Below are 23,595 nucleotides of genomic sequence, written 5' to 3' on the forward strand. Positions count from 1 at the left end.
TCCCAGTACTGGGAAGCTCTCCCTTAGTAATCAGGACTAGACAATGTTTTCTTGGGATTTTCCAGGGAGATTTTTGATGGAAGAATGGAGAAAAAAACCACAATAATGTCAAGTTTCTTGTCATTAGTAAGCTGACCCTGTCTTTACTTCACTTGTGAATGCTCTATCTCCTATCCCCCCAGCACAGGGGGTGGGGAATGGATGTTGCAGTGGGTTCCTCAGGTGTGTCTGACACTCTTTCCTCCTCAGGGGGAGGACCCCTCACACTCTTTCCCACCACTTCTCCTTTCTGCTGGCTGAAGTTCTTCACAAACTGCCCCAGTGTGGGTCTCTTCCATGAGGTGCATTCCTTCAGAATATGCTCCAGTGTGGTCCCCACAGGGTCACAGCCTCCTTTGGGCACCTGCCTCTGATGGTGTGGGGTCCTCCACAGGCTGCAGGCAGATTCTGCTCCAGCAGGGATCTTGGTGGGCTGCAGGGGCACAGCTGCCTCAGCATGGTCTGCAACACAGGCTGCAGATGAATCTCTGTTCTGGCACCTGAGGTACCTTTTCCCCCTTCTTCTTCACTGACCTTGGTGTCTGCAGGTCTCTCTCTATCACAGATTCTCACTCCTCTCTGGCTGCAATTGCTAGTGCAGTAACAGCTTTCCCCTTCTCAGTAAGTTAGCACAGAGGTGCTGCCACTGCCAGTGATGGACTCAGCCAGCAGCAGGTCCATCTTTGAGGAAGCAGAACGTGGGGAATCTTCTAGCAGCTTCTCACAGAAGCCATACACTACCAAAAGCTTTTCCTTACAAACACTACAGCCTTCTTTTCTCACCTCCACCCTCCCACAGGCAAGGATGTCATCTTCTGTCACACTGGGCAGATTGGCTTGCGTTACCAAACAGTTTTCACCAGAGACAGGATGAATGGAATAGGATGCACCATGCAATATTTCCACCAAACTTCTCCATGGTACAGCCTTGCCATCTTGCAGAGCTGTCCAGGACAGGGAAGAGGTGCTGGAAGGCAGTCCTGCCTCAGCATTACTGCTCACCACAGTGCCCTGGCATGCCTGTGCCACATGCTACCTCAAATGAAGGTAGCCAGCTACCCAGCCCTCTGCTGTGCCCCACCCCAGGCATGCAGAGAGCTCCCCAGTATCAGTCATGGGCCACGGGCACTCCCTGTGTGCCACTGCAGCTCAAAGCTCACTGCTGCTGGTGGTGCTTCACCTCTGCCAGCAGAGGTTACCTTTAACATGGTGATACAGTCACCAAAGGATGGTTGGCTTGGATGGATGATCTAGTGGCCAGTGCTCCTGCTTACTGATTTAACAGTTGAGCTGGCCAGAAGATCAAATGGCTTTCCCTAAGTGATTCAGTAAGCCAGGGCCACGCTTCTTATTAACACCCACAGTATTTCCTACTAACAGCTTTAGCCCTGAATAGCAAAGCTGCCTTTCCAGAAAACCAAGAAGCTGAGAAACCTATTGTAAAGTACATTAAATTTCAATGAGTGAACAAACTGTGTAGAGTGTGAAAGTGCAGAATATTGACAGATAAATCTTGAAAGAATAAAGGACAAGAGGTATTTAAAAACCAACAAAAATATAAAATTCGTACCGTTACCTATTTTAGGAAGGGACATGAAATACTTTTTCAAGATAAGAGATGAAAAAGCTACATTGATCCACATTTATCCTCAATTACTTCTGGGACATGAGGGTTCAGCTTCTTGTTTCATCTGGCAGAATTCTTTTATGAAAAGTCAATTAAATTTTCTCTTGGTTGAAACATTGTACCTTTTTGTAAAATCTCTGTCCCTTACTTCTCTATTTCTCAGATTCTCCCCTGTAAAGTCAAGATAATGAGTGTTTCCTTTTCTCCTACCCTTTATCTGAAATGGCTTTCAAGTTCTGAGGAAGCACATCATACAAAGTGACTAACAGGAGAAAGCCTAAAACCTTATTCCCAGCAATTCCTCTAGACACTACTAGGGAGTTCAGAATATGAAAGGTTGCAAAACTCTTCCTTACTAAAACAGAGGTTAACAGGACCATAAACCACTACCCGTAAGTTCAAACGTTCTTTCAATATTACTGCAGTGATAAATAAAACATCCCCAGCATTAAAGTTCCCATCGTTTAGGCTTTTCGTCTTGATGTTTGCAGTGTGTTTATCAAACTAAAAAGAGTTCATAAAGGAATCCCAGGCTCCAACTATCAAGTCAATACTCTTCCCCGTAAACACAACATCAAAAAGCCAAACTGTTTTAAATACACTAGACTATAAAGTTTTCTTTTCATTTGTTATCTCTCTTGCACCTGCTCTAAATACTTCTTAGCCTAATTGATGGTCTCTAAACAATCAGTGTTTATATTCACTTTGGAGCTGCTTCAGAAGGAAGATAATAGTCGCTGTTTGTTTTCCTTCTGTATCCTGGGTGTCACTCAGAGCCACATTGAATGGAAACTTGATTTCCATTGCAGACACTGGAGGAGAGTCCTGCACCCACCACAGACATTTGTTGTCTGACTCTGGTTAACAATTCACATATTAACCATGTTACTTTACCTACCTTTTACGTTCAAGCCTTTTTATTGCATTCCAGTAAACCCAACCACATTCAGGCAACAGCAACATCGAGGCTCATAAACCCTGGCCTGAGGCCAACCACTCCTACACCAGCTCTCTGGGACTGTCACCCAAGGAAGTGAACTGTTTGTCCCTGGGGCTTCACTCCCCTAACTCACCTACTGGATGGACCATGGGGTTGGTTTGCACCTCATAGCCCTGGGTGCAAATAACCCAGGAGCACTGTATTTAGTGGGACCTGAACTCTGCTTCCCCAGTCCTAGCATCATACAGCCTCTGAAGAGTTAGAGCTTCTCATCTTCATGGCCCAGAGTGGGTCACAAGGAACAGGAGACATAATCACAAGCTTTGAACATATTTCCTACACTTCAAACCTGAGTCTGCAGAGCACTCAACAGAATAAGAAAAACTAAAGTTGTGTAGTTGAATGATACACCATGAAGAGGAAAAGAAAATGGAGAGGCCCTGTCTGGTGTTTTGATAGGAAGAATTTCCATATCAGTTTAATCATTCATTCTTCAGTAGGAATCAAGTTCAAAAAAGAAGGAAAACAAAAAAAAAAATGTAAAATTTTTAGCTCCTTTGTGACAAAAATGTAACAATCTCTGGAGAATGTTAATGCTGCAAAATATAAAATATTACTTTTATTAGTCAGTGTGCCTCATCTGTGCAGATGGAATTTCATTTCTCCAGTGGTCAAGTTCAGCTGACAACCCACTGAGTAAATACCACATAGGAAGCTGGGGAGCAGTGGCAGCTTGGAAGATTTCCATCAGCCCAGGAGAGGTGCAAAGAAGACAGGCACCAACAGGCTCAGTGCTTGCACAGTTCAGCCTTTGAACTCATCTGCACCCAAAAAGACAATAGGGACCTTTAGCCCCTGAGCTGAGGGCTCATCATGGAATGATGAGCCAAAATACTGTCAGGAATGATCTCTCAAAACTGGGACAGGCAAAGGTGTCTTGGCACAGCCCAGCTGCAGCTCTCTTGAAATTCAGTTCTGCTTCTAGGGCACCTCCATATGGCCAGGCACCACCTCTCAAGGGAAGCTGGATGGTCATTCACAACACATTTCTGTACATGCATCGTTGGGTAATTTTATCTCTGTAATTTGAAAACAAAGACCTCTCTTTAGCAAACAAGAAATAAGGACTTACAATATTTAAATTTCCAAAGAAAGTGTGGTTCCCAGGAAAATTGTGCTTTCCAATATCAGGTCATGGTTAAGGCAACATTTTCATCACTGCAGAGTTACAGTTTCTCAGTTACATGTTTCTCAACAACACATTTTCCAGCATTATCAAAGAAAATGCAGTGATACCTAGATAGCATACCAGCATCCTCTCTTAAGAAACACTTCCCCCAGACCAAGGATGATGGATGTGCAGAATTCTTTGCAAAAGCTCGCTTAATTGTCTCTCAACTCTACCCTTCCCAAACTGGGAGGTAAATGACAGGCAGTGTCATTTCACTTCTAAAATGACAATTTTCAGAAAGCATGCAATGAAGGTACAGATATTGCCAAAAGTATGCCTACTTAACAAGTGTTTTTTAATGAATGCAAAAAGAGACCAAAAAGCTTCTTTCTCAAAAGGGTGCTGTTAAAATTTTTCTTGTGATCTGAGTGAAAACATGAGAAAACAGTGATTTCAGCTGTGAGGTTTTTGTGGTTTAGATAAACATTCTTGCTGTTAAGAAATTGATGTCTGACAAATTCCATTCCTTGATTTATCACATTTCACACAAAAATTCATCTAATTGCATATTGTTATTTTTTGCATTTACAGTACTATCACTGTAGCCCACCATGATTACAGCACCTGTGAAACTCAGTGCCTGGGGGAAGTCTACCTTAATACCTTCTCCTTTCTATTAGGGGAGTAATTCAATATGTTTACCTTCCTGAGCACTGTCATTTTATACAACCAAAGCTACATGTTTCCTGCTGAAACACTGCAAGAAACATTCTTACATTGTGCTTCCTTAATATGCTGGGTAATTCACAGGGGGAAAGAAAAGTATTTAAAAAAATATAAGAGGATACTCATTTTACTTTCAGGCAGAAAATCCTTTTTACTACTTATTATGCTTTTATTTTTAATATTTAAATAAAACCCCTCTTTTCTACAGTTTGGGGGGTACTTTAATAAGAAATTAGCAATCAAATAATCAAGTTTATTAGTAAGGATTTCCATACTGATTTAGTTACATTCTATTTTTTGATAGTCACCCTCACAGCCTATGGAAACTTACAGAACTTCCTGTTATGATTATTATACAGAACTTGTAAAAGACCAAAGAAGCATGGAAATTTCGTTTGTTTCCCTCATCAAGTAAAGATTCAAATTCTGCATTTTATTATGCATGCACAGCTTCTCTTTCTACTCAGTGGAACTGAGGGCCAAGTCACATCCTTATTTATTCTACGATCTTATTCAAACATAATTCAAAGCATATCTTTCCTCTACAACTCTATAAACAATGAAAAGAATTGTCAACTTTGGTTTTCAGACTTTGAAACAGATCACTGACTTGACAGTGCTTAGAAAGTGTGCTAAAAAATGACTAATGCTACAACTTGAGAGAATATGCTTTCAAACTCTCCTTGTTGTCTTTCTCACAATCACACTGCAAAAATCAAAGATGACTACCCAGCAACAAATATTCCTCTTGAATCTGCTTATCTAGATTTTATCCATTAAAACAGCTACAATTTGACTGAGCAAAATGATGTCACGTAATGAATACAGACATAATCAAAATCTGCTTTTTTATTTTTGAAAACCCCAAACAGATAAGAATTCAAAGGGTCGAAGGAAAAATATGAAAATATATGGAAGATGGCCTGCTTGTGAGGCAGCTTTGGACTAAAAGGAATCCAAAGTTAGTTCCATAAATCTAGGAGTCTCATTTTTACTTGAAAATAACCCTCTAAAAGTCTTTTGTCCTTTGCTGAAGATAGTTATCAAAGTACTTAAGAATGGAAAAAACTGCTAATATTAAAAGACTGTTCAGCTGGGCTCCACTTCAGCACTTTCACTGATGCACACACAAACCTGTGTACTCACATCTGCACATACATTTATCTTTTTTAAGAATGCAAATCAGAAGATTTGGGTGCATGAAGACAAGGATAATGCCAGAATCTTTTGGGGATGAGTAGCTCAATCCTACAAAGTATGGCTGTTGTGGATTAACACCAGTGGGCAGATAAGCACCACACAGTCAGTGGCACCACCCTCACTGGGATGGGGGAAGAAGAAAGAAAAAAAAGACAAACTAACCAGAAAACACAAGATTAAAAAAAATCTATAATTGAATAGCTGGAAGAAAAGGGGGAAGGAGACTGGAGAAAACAAGCAATGCAAAGGCAATCACTCACCACTTCCTGTGGGTAGACTGATGCCTAGAGAGTTCCTGAGCTAAAGATAGCTAATTCCCTATATCTCCCTATTTTCCCTTTTATTGAGAGGCATGAATTTATATGCCATGGGATGTCTCTTTGGATGGTTCAGGTCATCTGCCTGGTTGTGAACCTTCACCCTCAATTTATTCACTGGGGTGTCAGAGTGAGAAACAGAGCAGACCTCGATGCTGTACAAACATCACTCAGCACCAGCTAGAGTATTAAGAGTGTTATCAGTTCTATTTCAGTCAAAATTCTGAAACACAGAGCTGCTATGAAAAGAAAAAAATCTATTCTACTCTAGCCAGGGCCAGTGCTAAGGTATAATTACTTTCATCAATCCTGAATTATATTCAGAAGAAAAGGAACAAAAAAAAAAAAATGTCTCCTAAGGCATAACAAATGCTGGCAAGCAGCTGAGCTGTTATGTTTTAGTTTTTTGGCAATAGACTGTACCTTTCTCTATTAATTTAGAGAGACCAAAACACCTAACCACTTCTGCAAATGTTCACTTTGATTACACCATCCCCAAACTCTTAAAGGCAGCCTGGGTTTGTGTATTTTTCTAGAGCCATAGTACATATCACTAGGAACTCAAAGAGGGCGTACTTCAAGACAATCTTCCTTATCTGTGAGAAACTTCATAAAGCATATGCCTGCACATTTGGGATATAATTTTGTGGTGTTGCAACTGCCACAGCCCATTCACTGCTCTAAGAGGCAGGACACTTGTAGAATTAGCAGTACCAAAGACTCCAGCCTTTCCCCTGCCAACCTCAGGACAAAAATCATCATGTGCTTCCACAATTTACTGGAGGCAAGTTTGGAGTTTTAAAAATGGCATGAGTTTAAATACAACACACTTTCTAGACAGTTCCTCCTATTCAACCTGACTGATGCATGGAGAGTGTTCACTCAGTCTCTGATAGCATCCCTGTCTAGCAAGGAGAATTAAGTGAAACTGCTATTTCATGAGAAGCAGATACATTTGTAAGAGCCCTGCCAAATTTCCCACCTGAGGTCTAAAAGGACAGGCTGACGAAAGAATCTGGAAACATTTCCCCCTGCTAACTGGTCAGGGGAAAAGCAGTTGTCACTCATCACTTTTTTCTTCTGCAGAAGACCCTTGTCTGTGAGCCTTCCCTCTTCTCACCTACAGCTGAGGGAGACCTGCCTGTTTACCTTGGAGAGAATACAAAGAACATATCCAGCCCTCTCTTACCAATCCTACCACCAGCACTTGTTCTTTTCTCCTTGCCTGAAGTATCTCTTTGCTGAATCCAACAGAGGAGATAGATAAAACCTTTCATATGCTGCTGCCACAGCTAAGGTGAAGAACAGATGCCTCAAGGAAGGAGCTAAAGGTGATCCCATCAAGTAAATGACAGAACAATGAGGATCCAGAAGTTCTGGGTTTGAAAATACAGGACAAAAATGTGAAGAAGAAGGGAAGTAATGCAACTAATAAATGCTAGGAGGTCCAAAGAGATGGAGTAGTTTTCCCCAGATGGGTACAAAGGAGTTGCTACCCACAGCAGATTTCTGGAGGAGGCTTGGATTGGAGTAATTTGCACATATCAAGTAACAAATTTCTAAATTGCAAATTTGGCAATGACATTACAGATTTAGGAAGCTGGTCTACCACTAAAAAGGAAAAAAAACCCTTATGGTACATTTGCCTTTTATAGATCATAAAAATATATTTTTGTTGAGATAACAGACATGTTGGTCCAGAAGGATTAAGTGCCCTACCCATTTTACTTAGAGGGCCACTAAGTTACAAAGAAACTCTCAGAATGCCACAGGAAAGAAAGCTTACCTTTAAACTTATTACTTTGTTGGCAGTCACAATTCCTGTTTCAAAAATACATTCCTAGGCACCAGTGGGGGAGTCTTGACAGACTCCCAGAAAAGGCAGTGAGCCAACTTGTAGTTATTTTAAAGAATGCATCAGTTGTCTACAATTTTGCACCCTGGTACAGATCCTGTTTTTCTGAAAAGGATCCAGGCTATGTAAAAACGGTCTGTTGGACAGAGTCCAGAGCTTTACAGACTAAAAGCACATAATTTTACAACATTCCACCTCAAATCTTGCATGAAAATGCTGGTTAGCAAATTGTGATAGGTAAAGGGAGGCAAGCAACTTTTAACATTGATCCAAAAATGTTTTGACAATCTCAAGACTGGGGGAAAAGCAAAGCAAAATGGAAAGGTAACATCTATAAATATTTTGTGTTCTAGTTGTTCTGCATCCTTGCAGTGACACTTAACCCTGGTACACTTACAGGGAGGTATTATTCTGATATTTACAGGTTACAAATGTATAGGCTCCTTGCTGTCTGTTCAAAATTCAGATGAACAAAACCATCTAGCTGCTGGTAGGGTCTGTTAAGATATTCTGCACAACTATTGAGAATCAAATATGAGGCTTCAGTTCTAAGAAGACCTTCTTACTTTGCTTGCCATGAGCAGACCTACTGACCTTCACAGGACTATGCTATACAGTCAAGTTAAGCAAGTGTGTAAATGTTTGCAAATTCAGACCATTAGATCCCTGTTCTGGTCCTCATGACCTAACAGAGCAAGTAATATTCACAAAAAAATGGAGTCCTTTCCAATTGTTAAACACAAACTTTGTGTGCAAGACAATTTCTTTACACCACTTAGTTCTGAGAGAAAGTCCTTTAATGCTGTAAAACAGACCAGTGGCATGAATTCATCACAGACAGCTTATGTGCAGGCACACTTGTTGTAGGCACAGCTCCCCACTGCAGTGGGAGTGGCATGATACCTTTCTCAGCATGACCATACATGCACACAGCTGAAAAACAACAGGTAAAGCTGCTCCATTCAAAGAAACTTGTTCCTCACAGGCTACAAGCCTTGCTTAGCCAGAGGTCAAGTTTACCAAATAAACAAGTTTTCAGCAAAGAGTGATCAGGTGTACTAAAAGAGGGAATCACAGCCTGAGCAAAACCACCATCTGCATAAGTGAGGACAAATGCTCAGGGCCCCAGACAAGGAGACAGGCTGACAAAGCTGTGGATAAATCAGGATTCCATCCTATTCAAAACAGAGGACTCAAAAGAGACATTGGTGCCCTGTTATTAATCCAGTCACTTTTGAGTGGTAGATCATAGAGTAAAGCTGGTAGTTCACATGGTTAGGGGCCCTCACATTAAAAGCCATTTGAACTTGTTCCAACAGCATTGTATAAGAAGCTGCCAGTTGTACCAGTCTGACATAAAACAAGGTCCCTTCATCTTCCCTTATAGAGCAGTTGCTGCCGAGCTATTTGCCTTATAGGACCACATTTGCCTGCTTCATTGTGCCATAATTCCAACAGACTAGGGTATTTTCAAAAGTTACTGCAAAGAAAGGAGGCACAGGAAAAATTGCTTTTTAGACAAAATACTTTCTATCAACAAACTTAAAACTAGACAAAAAGGTTTTCCTTTCAGAATTGCCTCATTATACACCTAGATAAATTTATGGTGTTCTGAAGCAGAGAAAGACAATGGAAAGGAAGACTCACTCACTCCAGACTCTGATAAAATACTTACAAAAGTCACTTCAGATGTGTGCTCTGAGTTGTTCTGACAAAAAAAGAACTCAGATAATTATAAAAAATACAACATTAGAAGCTGCCAGGAGCAGCTCAAAGCAGCCAGAGACTGGGTCACTTATTGAAGACATAACAGACTTGGGGTTAAAATCCCATATCAGAGCAAATTCATATGAACTTTTGAAGCCTGCTTCTCTGTTCCTTCTCCACACCCTCCATTTTAATGGCTGTTCTGAAGACTAAAGAGCCTTTTTATAGTAGAGGTGTTTTCAAAATTAATCTATTCTTCCAAGAAAATATTTTGACCAACTCATGCTTTCAACCAGAAACAGTAGATGAAAAAAACTAATAAAACAACACAAACCAGAAATAAACAACTCACAGGGGCTTCAGCAAATATGGAACATGGCTATTTGCCACAATTCTGAGTAAGCAGCTGAGATGTTCTTTACAGGCAAGCTACAAAGCCCAGAGTGGGTTCTAATGTCACCCTTGTAATAGAGGCACCACATCTATCAACTTTTTTCTCTTTTTCATAACAAAGACCAGTCATGTAATTGGTGGGACATTTGCAATTTCAGAGTTTGTTATTTCTTGTGCTTTGAACAGTGATTGCATCTCTAGTTAAACTGTCACACAGCTCCCCTGAATCCCAAATGCATTCATATTTTCAAACTAAACACAACAAAAAAACACCCCAATCTGAAAACTCTCTGGCAATAGAGTTGGAGGAAGTAGTTCATTTACTCTGACTGCTGTATATTTGGCACAACCTGGTGCTTCTGCATCAACACAACTGTCAAAATGCAAGTCAGAATTGAGACATGGAAACTCCACTATGTCATCACATCCACGCCACTGCTCCTCTCAGATCTGCTTTCTGAAGAGCCTTCAAACATTTTGCAGACCTCATTTGCCAACAGTTGAGTACACAGTGCTTCACCACTTCTCTTGAAAGACTAGTCCATAAATGTTAGTCATAAACTAAAGAGGAATTTATAATTGGATACAGATCTCTCCCAAAAATTGCCACACACCATATATTAATTTCTGTGTGCTGATCAGTGCAGTTTGAATGCTTCTGTAATATTCATTCAACACTCTTTGGTACATGATGGGATGAAATACTGTAAATAATTCCTCTTTTGTGCTTTTGAAACCTTTTCAGACAGTTGAATTCCTTATAGCAGCTAAACAGTGCACTACAAAAGCAACACCATAGCACCTATTGTTTCAGTTAATGAGCGTGCATCTTAATTCTAGAACAACATACATGATGAATAATATCTCTTGAAACAGAAAGATGTTTTGTCTTTTTTGTGGAAAGGCAGAAGAACAAACGTCTTTATGCTCTATAAGACACATGAACAGTGGGGTTCAGCACTGCAGTATTTTTCACTTGAAGAATCAAAAGGGAAGTAAATTGCAATTGTAAATTAGATTGGAATTATACTTATCTTACATTAGGCTGAAAAACAAACATGCTATAGAAGGGAAAAAAATACAGTCTTAATATTAGATCTCCTATTACTTCAGTCTCCTGCACCTGGGATCTCTTCCTTTAAGAAAGTTGGAAGTCACTTTGGAGAGAAGCCAGCTGTCTGGAATCCTTTGACCAAAATCAAGTGTGGGCTTCTAACATGTCATAACAGAAAAAGGCAAGATCCTTTCACTTTTTATAGTATCTTAAAAGCTCCTTTCTCCCTGCAGTTTCACAGAAACTTAAAAGACAAATTAAACCAGTGCAATAGAGAACAGAAAAGTCATGCTTCATTTTCAGATGTTCAACATAACCTATAGTAGTTACCACTGAACGTAAGAAAAAAGTTCTATCCATCTGAGAGCATGAGAAAGCAGCAGCAGGTAGTAAAAAGTGAATATAAGAAACAATAGAAAATTGCCTTCGGCTATTACATGTATTTGCTACTGTTGATGAATTTTGATAATACAGAGAGATTCCATTAGGCTCCTGCAAATTTTAAAAATGAGGTCAGTCTCACTTTACATGGACTATTCTATTAACTTATGTGTCCAGAGCCCTGAAATCTTGTGGTCCCATGAACATGGGACCCCATGAACATGAGGTTCTCTGCTCCCCATAGTTCAAAAGTTAACCCTTTTTCCTCTAGGAATTGCAGGCAGACTAAAATTACTGCTTTGAAAACACTGATCATTCTGAGAAAGGAACCCTTAGCTGCAGCTGATGTATCTCCAGAAAGAATACTCCAAGGGACTTAGACATTGTGATTTCAATAGTGCAGAAGAATCGACCTTGGGAACAGTCTCTCCTAGATGGGAATGTGTAATGCTGTCACCTTCCCAGCACTCTGCTCAACAGATACATCCCCATTCACCCTCTCCTGAAAAACAGAGTGCCTTAAACATGAGGTCTGGGAACCAGGGGTGAACAGCAGTGACTTCTTCAGAGTCTGCACCAAACAATTACAGTGAAAGACTGATTAATTTGGACAAAATTTGTTTTCTATATATCCAGTAAAAACACAAATTGTGTTCTATGCTTATACAAACATCTCAGTGCCTGGTTGCTATCTCTACCGATTCATAATTCAAGAGACCCAAGTTAATGAAAGTGCCAGAAGCCTGTGGAGGCACCTACCTTTACATGGAGCTTTTAAGGCTTTTGAAAGCCTCTTTTAATTTAGTCTTAGTTTTCCACCTGTCACATTTGCAGCCTCCACATGGGTGGAAAAATTCCATGAGTTTTTGGCTCAATATCCGCCTGATGTAAAATGTAAAAGTGACATTAGCTAGGCCCACAATCCAGGGTACCCCCTTCCTTTGGTGACAGCTCTCCCCAGAGGACCACAAAGTCCTGACTTTTGTGACATTGTTCTTCCAGTGACATAGGCACTCCAGGAGGGAATGAGTTTATATTTACACAGGTATGTCACCATAGCACTTCCCTCTCCCTTTAGGAGAGGGAAGGTTTCCAGCACACATCTTGCATTTCCTGGGCAAGTTAGTAAAACCTAAAGCATTTCTTCTTGGGCTTATAAAACAATGAGCTTCGTCCAGCTCTTGAGAGAGTGGTAACTAGCAACCACACTTGGAAGAAAATTGCAAGCAAACAAAACTATGCACTGGCACTAAAGAAATTAGTGAAGTTTCTTGATATGAGAAGAGGGCAGCCTGTCATTCCCTGTAATGGGGATGTTGTAGGTCTTGGTCTGGGATAGTGACTGCAACAGGCACAAGGCTTAACATCACACCTCACACACCTTGAAGTCTAGCAAAACCTGTTTGCAGCACACATCCTTCTCAATCTAGTGTTAAATTATTTCAATGGAGGAAAAATGCTGAGACACAGTTCTTTAGAAAGTACAGAATGTTTTTTATTGAATATTGGTTCCATACTTGCACATTATTGTCCAGATTTTCTTTTTCAGAATATTAAACCATGAAAAACCCCTGACCCAGTCCTGATCTAGGAGAAATATTGAACCTTGCTCAGAAGAATGTCATCTTTCAAACAAGGTTTAGCTTTAGATATAGTCTGTCCAAACATTTTAAAGAGTATTTTCCTCCAGGCAAGACGTCAAAAGCTGGGTTGGAATAGACATATGGCTATACAGTTGCCTAAAATTACTGAATATTTTAGTAGCCTGGTTCCATTTAATTTTCGCAAATTATTTTTAGATGGAAAACTTCTAAACCTCAGAAAGAAAGTATAGTGAAGTTGCCTGTGAATATGAAATAATACACTTCTCTCCCGAAAACACAGTAATTAATGGTTGTAGTAAATATTGCCATCACAAACCAAGTATTTTTCCTAACAGTTACACATTTGCTGCCTGAGACAACGTTCCTTTCCTCTGTGCTCAGAATAAGGATTGAATTAAGACAGAAACCACTGTGGAAGACAGTAAATTTCCAACAGGAATGAGCAGAATGCATTATGGCATCCCTTTTGCAAGATGGAGTCTCCAGTCAACCACAGTCTTTGCTCAGAGAGCTGTAAAATTCACAGTGACTTTCTTGCCACTCTGCCTAAATACCGGCCTGGAGAAGAGTTCTGAAGAACAGCCCCAGCTAGGGAAGGAGCAGTGAAGCATATTCAGGCTCTGCCACTGAGAGATGTCTTTGAACAGTGTGGTAGAAAGCACATTACTGCACCCATTACTCTACCCATTACTGGGTAGAAACCCACCATTACTGCAAATTGCCTTTTGTTCTGTGAGCAGATACCTCTGCTGTAACACCTTTGCACCCTCCAAATCAGAGTGGAGTATTCAAAGACGAGTGAACAGATAGACTGATTCAAATGGATGACTGTGATAGTAAAAAGGTTTATTGCTAATAAAAATATTCACCTATATTTTAAAATCACAGTATGAGATAATTTTCTGGTTTTAGGAAGGTCAACAGTTCAGCATTTACCATTTCATGAATTAGACACTAACAAGTAATTTAACCATCATTAAGGAACTCATTTAGTAAACAAACCTCACAAATCCTGATCTCACAAAATAGCTAACCTCAGAAATGCTGAGTCATGAGAAGGTTATGGGAAGTATCAAGTAGAAGAAATTAATCTCACTCCCATTTCCCTGTTTTTCTATTTTTACATTCTCCTTTTCCTGGATCACTGCCTTTAATCTGAAACCTTATTGATTGAATTCTATGCCTTGTACTCTCTCAGAGAAATTAATGGACATAGCACTGCAGTGAACAGCATCGATTGACAGTAATCAATGACTCAGCACTGCCACACAAGCAGGGGAGACAGACTCATTTGTGGCCCATAGCACATCAATAACACATTTTACACAACAAACGAAATTGGTTCTCCAAGAAGAACCTTGTTATGTAACTATCCAATCTATCTCCTACTTAGATTCAGCGCTGAGGAGAGCAGCCTCCTCTCCTTCATTAACATAATCCCCACATTTATTTACAGTAGTTATGTTCTTGCTTACTTTACATCAACAGAGATTGTGCTGTTCCAGTTTTCATGGCTACATCACATGATCTACATAGTGAGAGAAAAAGGAGTGTATTTTGTAGAGTAAATGGCAGTGGTTTAAGGCATCATTTCCACACGTGTAACTATTCACACTTTTACCACTATTTTATTGGATTTGTATTCATTCACGTAATCTCTGTATTTGTTGTTACTCAATGCTAATGTTAAAATGGGAATCTTGGCAATAACTCTTGAAACTGATAATTGGGTAGAAGCTAAAGTAACATAGCCATTCAGAGTTCCCAAACTCTAAAGCAGTGAGTCTATGATACTGGAATCAGTAAAGAGAGTAGCAGTGGGTCCCAGTCTGAGACTGAACCTGCTCTTCTTTACAGGTGAGGGCCAGCTGTGACACCAGTCTTACTGCTGATCTGCTAGTACCTGATTGGAGTATGGAAACTGGAGGCATAAAAAAGACATGAAAGGAAAATACAGGCCTGCTAAAGCACTGCTAAGGTGTTGGGACATGGACATGAGACAGGTTGGGGTCTGATATTGGGATATATTTCCAGATTTCATGCTAGAGACACAGCCAAAGTCATAGCAAGCAACTACAGCTGTAATTCTGAAAAGTTTGTGGAGTCCTGCTCACCCTAAGGATCAACTACTCTTAGATCCTCCACAAAAAATATTTTGTTCAGTGTGAAAAATCTCCAAAGATTGACCTGGCAGCTTCTTTGGTTAACTCATCACAGTGATTAAATACAAGCTGTAGAGTTCTTCCTAGACTCTAATGAAACCCACCATTAATGCAAATTGCCTTTTGTTCCATCCTCAGAGATGAAGAACAATTAATTATTGTCACATTTACAACCATGTCTGTGTTATTTATTCTCTCTTCTAGACAGCAATTTACCAAGCTGAGCTCATGCAAGGAAAACCAAAGAGCTGCCAGATTCAGGGGTGGCTGCTGCAACTGGATGTGTTCACCTTTTGTTCTCTTATGAAGGCAGCAGTGGGCAGCAGGAAAAGCTCAGCTCCTCCTTGGACCTCTGGGTGAAGGCAGATGGACAGAATATTGGTCCATAAAATGCTTGTACAGGACACACTGGGAAGCCAGATTTTCCATAAAACACACTCAGTTCCTGCAATCTGTGTCACATTTTCTTAGCACAATTTTTGGTTTGCTTTCCATTAGTCTTTCTCTAGTTTGTTTCTGTATTTCTTAAAGCATCATGTACAAAACTAGGTGAACAATTCAGGATGGCATTTATCACAACAAAACAGGGCAAAATGGTTACTTCTCATCCTCTTGTTGGTAATACCTTCAGTAATGACTCCCAGAATGGCTTTTCCATTTCAGCATTTTGCCTCATCAGCAACTTGCATTCATTTTCTAATTTGTGGTAGCCCACAGATACTCCTGCTGACTGAATTATTCCCCATTTTCTATAAATAAATTATATTTTCTTCTCTGACTATAGAAACTCATTGCTTCTTTTGATTCCATTATATCTTCTTGATTTCAGACCAGCTTGCCAGCTAGTGAAATAACTTTCAAATTTAGTTCTACCTCCCTCAGCCTGGGTGTTGTACTGGAAACTTGGCAGATGACACTGACTCCATCAATTAAACTTTTTGGTTTTGCAAGCCCTTTCTAGAGTGCTTTTTGTTTTAATTTTTATTATATTATAGCAATTCTGCATACCGACTTTAAAATGTCTGGGGGGGAATAAAGGCCTTTCAGCTGATGGTTCTGCTCAACTGTAATCTTCCATTTTCTCCTTGTGTTTTGTTGCTTTAGTTCTCATGTGGCAGAGAAAATGTCCAAATTGAAAGCCTCATGGTACAGAAACACATGAACTAAACCTTCAAGGCACATTAGCTTAACCTCCAAAATTAAAATGCAAGCTAACAACTGTAAGTCATTTCACTCACTTTCATTAATCCAAACCAAAGTAATATGCTTGTGCATTCCAGCCATGTGGAATGATACATGCTAGAACCAACATCGCAGGTCTCTGAAACAGCAATGTACCTATGGGGTATTGCTGAAAATTGCTGAGATTAACAGCTAAACTTATTTCCAAATCCAGGTAACCTTTTTCATTAAAGAGAGTGCTCCAGAGCATATATATCTATATCAAAACGCATGGTTTTTCTTACAAGTATTGCCATAAATGTGGTCAGATTCTAGAATGAACTGTCTCAGGCTTTAATAATTTTGTTTTCTATCAGGTGTATTTCTTTGTTCTCATCATCATTGTCTGACATATGGATGAATATAATCCTTCCTTTTGTATTGATATTTGTGTGACTCCCTCCAAACCATTAAAAACCCACTCAAATATTGAATACTTGCAAGTTTAGACATGAACTTGTCACTTTTCTGTGTATCCTATATATGTCATTCTTTAGGACATGCACTTTATTACAAACCCAACTGAAGATTTATGTATTAAACCAATCATACATGCTCACTGGGTCCAGTGATTCACATCATGTACAAACTGAACATATTAAGCAACACATGTGCAATAAAAGCAAACAGATCTTTGCAGTCTAAGCTTGCATTAATGGTGGTGGCATGGCAACATATCAAAGGCAAAATGCAACATGGCCAGAATTTCCCACTGGAGTGTTAAGCACAGTTGCATAACTTTGAACCCACAACCAATAGGATATCCCAAACCACCCTGGGTACATTGCTGGACTTAAAGTAAGAATTCATAACTAACTGCTAATGCCTAAACTCCCCAGCTAAAATTGGATGGAATTTCCCATGGAGGAGGCAACGAAGATATGAAGATAATAGTAAAACAACTACTCATTTTACAGAATTAACACAGCAGGAACATTAATGTTGTTTCATACATAGTGAAATTAAATTTGTCCAAAAAAAAAAAAAAAATCCACCTTAGGAGGCTGGATCTGAGGTTTTATATGGAATTTTCCAGGGTAGGCAGCTACAAAACAGAAACATTAGAAACTCAGCAGCAGGAGCACATGCATCTCTGGAGGAGCACAGCAGACAAATCATGGCACTTTCAAACTGACACCCTGAGCACTCTGCAATCCAGTGTGTCACCAAGCAGAACACTCCCAGCCATTGCAATGACTGGAACTCTGCATGAGGGGTCAAAAATGGCCTTTCTTTCATAACACTGAATGTGAACATTATGAATGCTAAATGAAGCTGAACTTAATATAATGATATCTAATAAAAGCAAATGTTTTTTTTTTTATATGCCATCTCCCTAAATCTAGCTTTCAGAGGACCAATACAAAAACAACATTAAATGAAAATACTAAAGAAAAGAGAGGGTGCAACTTAACTTCTACCCCCTAATGAAACCTTAAATAGAAGATCTTAATTTGTTCAAGGAAAATCCTGAGTATTAACTGATTTACCTAATACCAAGTACCAATTATTCCAGTCTTTGAGCACACAATCACATGAAAATAGTTACTTACCAAAAAAAAAAAAAAGCAGCAGAGATTGTAGATGCATATGAAATTGAACGTGTGTTACAATCATAGATATAGACAGATTAGGAAACATTCATCTGCCTTTGTACAGACTTTTAGACTCAAGTATATTCCTAGATATCTTGTTGAACAAAAAATATATTTAATGTGAAAAAAAAATTAAATTATGGTATCCCATAAAATTTGCAATGAAATATTTTCTTCCCTTGATTACTTGCTACACCATCAAAATCTAGATTTAATATAAATATTTTTAATGAAAGGAAAAAAAAAAGAAAACAGCAGGGAAATACATCCTAAGCCTCTGGTAAACTCAGACCCTAACACAGGTTGCATATTTTTAATATCTCGCCCTTATGAGTCTCAAAGCCGTGTGTACTCCAAAGCTCCAACCCTGATAAATGGTTTTGAAACCTAACTTGGAATTAACACAGGAAAAAAATAGATTTAAAGGATAAGCCTTCATAAATAAGACTACTTGCAGGATAACACAGGACTATAGAATTTGTGGAGGTTTAATTTTCAGCCCATTTTCTCAACTTTTTGGAAGGAATAAACACACAGGAAGATAGGATAAAAACTTCACATCTTCATCACAGGCTTCTCATGCTTTAAACTTCCCAACCCTTTTAAATAAAATATTTGCACTTTTCCTGTCCTACACAATTACATTACACAATAGTGAACAAATATACAGATGACACAGACTTCTAATCCAGAGCACAGTTGAATGTTCTCTCATCTAAGAAAATGCCTTTTAAGCCATTCCTCAGCTTCACACTGTCCAGCTTTTTGCCTCCTTCATTTTCATGACTCTTAAGCACTTATGCTCACAGGAGCTGTAATGAATGCAATGCTAGGCCAGAGGTTTCTCAGGGGGAACACACCATCTCATTTTTAGGTTATGGTTGCAGACTGCAATCATCATAACTGTATCCTGAAAGTGGCACAGCAGAGCCAAGTGAGGCTCTGCATATGAGGACAGCTGCTGGACTAGAAAACCCAGCCCAGATTTGGAATGATGTTTTTAACTTTAAATTCCAAATACATTTACCAAAGGTTGAAAGAAGAGGGGCAAGTTTTTTAAAAAGGTTAAAAAAAATTAGGCAACACAGATTTCTGTGGATCACATGATCTTTGGAGAGCAGCATTAGGCAGATGAAGTGGACAGACATAAAGATGCCCTTCCTATAATAACTTACAAATCTTCAAAGCAAGTGTATTTCACTTTATGCAATACAGTGAATTCTACAAAAAAAGTGATTTGGCCTTGCTCCCTAGACACCCATCTCCACCTTGAGTTATTCTTAGAGCTCTTGCTTAGAGCTCTTCAACTGCAGATGGCAATTTTCAATTAGGTATGTGCTTCAGGGGAAATAAGGAATTTACTAAGGTCACTTAAGGGCAATGAAATCACACATGCCATATAAAATGCTTACACTACAAAATGATAGCATAATGGAATGGTAAAGCCTTTAACAAAATCATAAAGGGAGCATGCAGCTACAGCATGTTCCTTTATTATTTCAAGCTCTCCAGTTGCACCTTTGAAAGGTTAGTCTTTTTTTTTAATTTTAATGAATATGTGTAAAGAGACCAGGAAAAAACATGATGTACCAAACTGCCTCCTGACAATGTGTAAGGGCACTCAGCTTCAAATTATATGCAAATCAGAAATTGAAAGAAAAAATGGGGTGATGAATGCAAGTCAAGCAAGCCTATAAAAAAGTGTCCTTTGTTTTTAGGATGAGCAGGTTACTAAATGTGGAAAAACATTGAAGACATTTAGTATGTTCTTTCATTTCTAAACAAAAATTTTATAATACTATATGCTAAATACTTAAAATTTCTGATTTAAAAGTGACAAATTAATAACAGTTCCCATGAATTAAGCCATCAGTAACACAACAGGAAGGCAGAAGATAATGTTGGTTCATTATCAGCACTATCAAGTCCAAGTATTTCTGCTTTCCTTCAGTCTTGTCTCAGTTACACAACTAAAGCTGGCACCACAGGTGTGTGCACAGACTTGATGTGCTCATTGCCTTCACCTGGGTTCAACACATTCATCCTCAGAATATACAGTCCAACACAACACCATTACTGAACTCTGAACACAGTTCTGCCACTAAAATTAATACAAAGGAATCCTTCAATGAATGAGAAAAAAATCTTTAAACAGGGTAGAATGCCTTTAGTTCTTTTTTCTTTAATCAGTGACTAAAGATCATCACCTTTTAAGATGGGTTAGAGACCCATGCCTAGGGTAGCAGGCTGACTTGCAGGAGCTCAGACCAGAGAATGGTCCATCCCATAATTAATACTTTTCATTATCCCACATTTTAAATGCGATAAAAATATTTTTAATTTTATTTACTTTTAAATTCTTTTCACACCATAAACAAGGATGAAATTTCCCTGGGGGATATGTCCCAGGCATCAGTTCTGGCCTGAAAGGATTTGCTTTTTGTGCATCCAGGTTAATGGAAACTTGTGCCACACCACAGGCGCAGCACCAAGCTGAGGTAAAACCCTGGGGCAGACACTGGTTTTAGGCAGGTCCCCCTGGTGCTGCAAGCTCTGAAACCACATCATTACACATCTCCGGTGTGTGGCAGACACGGGCACTGTGGCTGGAAGGAGTGAGAACCAACTTCTCCCCTTGTGTCCCTCAGAAGGGTCACAGCCACAAAGCTCACCAAGGGGCAGGCAGGCTGCAGCCTGCCAGCCCTGCCCCAGCATGGCCACACGGATCTGCTCTCATCCTGGGACACAGCAAGCTCATGCCAACTCCAAATACACTGCAGAGACTTTGAACCACGTTTCTACCTGGCTTGGCCCTGGGAAATCAAAAGACCATTAATGATTGCAACATAGCCAGACAAACTGATGGGGGCAATGCAATTTCCTGCAGAGACATGAAAAAGGTGATTTAAGAGCAGGTTTCCCTGGAGTCTTCTCTTGCCCTTTAAATTTATGCTTTACTAACAGCCCTGTTAAAAGTCCTTTCTCTGTACTCCTTTTCAATTCAAAATAATAAAGATATTCCACAAAACCACCAGGATAAGAAATGCGACAAGTGAAATTTATGGTTCTGGTCCACCAGCCTTGATTTCTTTGTGGCTTCACCACAACCAAAGATGATTCATCACAATACACCCCTTAGCTTCAGCCCTGAAATAGGTATTAGGAACTTGCTATGTACTTTGTGGTGTTGAAGCTCCTATAAAAGTTTCTATTGAAACTACTATAGCTATACTGCATCATTCCTAGTAAAACCTCACCCAACATTTAAAGTCAGGAGTTAGCAAAAATCTTACACAGAAATCAATGAGAATGTCTATAAGCATAAATGACTTTTAATTCTTTCTTTATTCTGAATTAATTTTAAGGAGGTAATACTATATTGCTAATCTCAGGGAGGCATTAATTCATAAAAGTCACAGCTATTTAGAAGAAAGAGGGTTTTTAAATAATAAACATCTTCACTGCAAGCTTCTAACCTCCTAGGACTTTTACTTTCTCACTAGGAAAAATGTAACTAAATCTCCCATAATGAGTGCATTCACACGCCTGTGCACACATAAATATGAATAAACATGAAAATAAGAGGAAAGTAATCATATATCTATTAGTCTCTAATTTCAGAAAAACAAAAATCACTCTGAAAATGCACTCTGACTAGCGCTCTGCAACTTTTTTTCCTTAGAAGATACTACAAGAGATCAACTGAAAACATTTTTCCACTCCTATGTAGTACACCATAATGGCAGAAAACTTAAATAAAGTTCCACAATGAACATGCTGCTACTTAACAGTAACTGTCCTGATGGACTGCACACCAGTATTCTTACAGCTTGAGACCTATTGGAAAGTAGTTTTCAACTTTGCTTTTCATTATGCCCTGACTAAAATCTGCAGGGAAAAATTTCTCCCTCTTTGTGAGGCTTTTACTGAAAACCTGTTTCAAAAATGTTATCATACTGTGCAAATACTTCCTAAGAAATACAAATCCTTGTTTTGAACTGGGTAATCCCCATTGTAGTAGAACCTGTTTAACTTACATTTCCTATAACAGCACCTGAAGTTTATTTTTTAACTCACTGCAAAATCTTTATTGCTACAGGAACTCCCTGTATTGTAACAAACACATTCCAGCTATGCTGATTTAGCTGCATTCACACACATCCAAATAAAATACACCAAAACCCTAGACACGGTAAAGGAGTGCACCTTTTGCAATAGTATACATTAAAATTTTAAAAAATACCAAATAACAAACACTTCAAGAACTTCTTTGCTCAGATACACCAGCATGATAACACCATGGATTTGCAGCGCTTCAGCCAAGAGACCAAAGCATCTCAGCTTTATTTCCAGTCTCGGCTCACATCTGTGTTCCATCAGAGCTAAGAAAGTTTGCGAATCTCTGCAGTAAAACGAAGGTGCATCCGACTTAGGAGTACACGGAATGCCAGAGAAGTTGCGGGAGCTGCTCCCGCAGCACCGCCCGCTCTGCCCCGCAGCCCGCACGGAGCCCACCAGCCGTTCCACAGGGAACAGCACTTGGAAGGGCAAACCTCGCTCCGACCCTCTCCGCACCCCGACTCTGCCACCCTCCAGCTGCGAGGATCCGCCTGACATACCTGCTTCTCCATTTTTCCCCCCGGCAGTTTTTTTCTCTTTTCCAGAGGCCGAAGAAGAGGAGACAGTCCTTCCCTGGCGGGCGCTGCGCTGCGGCCGCCGGGGGCTGCGCTCGGGCCGCTCTGCCCCGCCCGCCGCGCCGCGCAGCGCGCTCGCCCCTCTCGCAGGCACACAGCCCTGCCTGAGAGCTCCCCTAGGTCGGACAGGTTTCCTTATATAGGTAAACACAAATTGCATTCCTGGTGACAGAGGCTAACTGGAAGTAAGCTTAATTTAGTTAACTCCACAGATACCAAATGGGTGCGAGCGCCTGAAGTTCGCTTAGCGCAGCGTGGGGAAGGGACTTCAGAAGGGAGAACAGCTTCCTTGCGGTAGATTAGCACTTATGCAGTCATCCCATTACTTAAAGCCATAGCAATACCGAGTACTAGTTCACATTACATTAAACACTAGACGATTTTACAGAACACTGAGCCTGCATTCTCATCCTAGAAAAGTGGAGGTGACAAAGGTATATATGTACTACAAGGTGACAAAAGTTTGTGCACACACCTTCTAAAAATGTTAAAATAATTTCCGCAATATTGAAGTTTCCATATAAGACAATCATATTTCAAGTGTTAAGTGAAAAGGTTAGAAAATTAGGATTGCACTACTGATACCAATGGAAAGATGCAGTGTAGGAAAAACTTGTTTTACTTTTTCCAGGTTCATTTTCTATACAATGTAATAGTTAAGTATTTGGTGACAGGTCTGTCTTTGTCAGAGATGTGTAATTACAATATATTAACAGACACACCCCTGCCTAAACAGGGAAACAGAGATAGAGGAAGTACCAAGAACAAGCCTATGCTGCACTCTACAGAGCAATGACATGTGTATTTCACATATTTTTTTCATTACCTTGACTGCTCACTACTTGCTAACCCTTTTCTGCAAATACAACTTGTTTATCCAGAAGAACTTCAGCAGCCAGTTAATTAATT

The 23,595-nt window shown here is 39.7% G+C and overlaps 1 protein-coding gene across 3 annotated transcripts in view; it reads right to left on the reverse strand.

Moving 5' to 3' along the window:
• The window catches only part of MID1 (midline 1), a 249,132-nt gene extending 226,362 nt beyond the window's left edge, over nucleotides 1-22,770 (reverse strand). For 2 of the 3 annotated variants that reach the window (XM_059839745.1, XM_059839740.1), the window contains exon 1: nucleotides 22,612-22,770. The gene's annotated coding sequence lies outside the window, so the exon portion shown is untranslated. The remainder of the gene's footprint in view (nucleotides 1-22,611) is intronic. The other variant, XM_059839746.1, reaches the window with a different exon arrangement.
• Nucleotides 22,771-23,595: the final 825 nt, after the last annotated feature.

This window comes from Haemorhous mexicanus, chromosome 2, assembly GCF_027477595.1.
Source record: "Haemorhous mexicanus isolate bHaeMex1 chromosome 2, bHaeMex1.pri, whole genome shotgun sequence".
Classification (NCBI taxonomy): Eukaryota; Metazoa; Chordata; class Aves; order Passeriformes; family Fringillidae; genus Haemorhous; species Haemorhous mexicanus.